Genomic DNA, 1,122 nt, shown 5'->3' with positions numbered 1-1,122 from the left:
GTCATCATTACCAGACATTCCTCTCTTAGAAACAGCATGGAAGATGGGTGCTGCTAGGGTGAAAATGGAACCAGCAACCAAGGAATCACACCCACTCCTCATACCGGCCATTTCAGATCTTATCAGGTATCTCAATTTTTAAAAAATTCCTTTACCCAAACTCAATTGCAAATCAACATTCAGGTCATGAATGAAAATTTTAGTTATGAATAATTTCAAGCATGCAATAAAATACAAAAATAGTCTTAGGCACATACATACCCACTACAAAAATTAAACAATATTAATTTGTTGCCTTATTTTGTCACTTCTCTCTCTTGAAAAACGTTTAAAATATTAATGATACCACTAAAATGTTATCCCCATTCCTTTCCCCAACTCTGTCCTCTTCCTCAAAGGAACCATTTTTCTGAATTTGATGTGAATCATTTTCAAGTATGTTTGTACTTTAGGACAACCATTCAGAAACTTTTGGTCTTAGGATGCATTTACACTCAGAATTATTGAGGTCCTCAAAGAGCTTTTGTTTATGTGAGTTGTATCTATCTTACCATATTAGATATTTAAAAAATATTTATTAATTAAAAGAACAATAATTCATCCATCACCTGTTATCATAAGAAAGATTTCTAATAAAAAGTAAGTATATTTTCCAAATCAATCAAAAATTTTTTGAGAAGAATGCCATTGTTCTACATTTTTTTCCAAATCTTTCAAGAGTGTGACTTAATAGAAGATAGTTGGATTTTGATATCAGCTTCTGCACTTATCTTATTGTGATATGTTATTTTGGTCGAAGTATATGAAGAAAATCTAGCCTTATACAGATATGTAATTGAAAAGAGTCAGAAAGGGAGGAGTATTTTAATAGCTTTTTCAGTTAATTGTGGATATTTTTCTTGATATTACATCAAAACTTGACAAGTGCTAGTTTTTTTCTGTTTTGCTTGTGTATATATTCTTAGACAAAAGACACTATATTATGCACAGTATACTAAACAGTGCTTTTTTAGCTTTTCAAAATCTATTTGAAGTCTTTTCGTATGAATGCACATAGATTTATTTATTATTTTAATGGCTGCATAGATTCCATTTTATGGCTATACCAGAATTTATTTAAAC

This window comes from Trichechus manatus, unplaced genomic scaffold, assembly GCF_000243295.1.
Source record: "Trichechus manatus latirostris isolate Lorelei unplaced genomic scaffold, TriManLat1.0 scaffold00040, whole genome shotgun sequence".
NCBI lineage: Eukaryota > Metazoa > Chordata > Mammalia > Sirenia > Trichechidae > Trichechus > Trichechus manatus.
The sequence above is the reverse complement of the archived record's forward strand: the minus strand, read 5'-3'. Positions refer to the sequence as shown.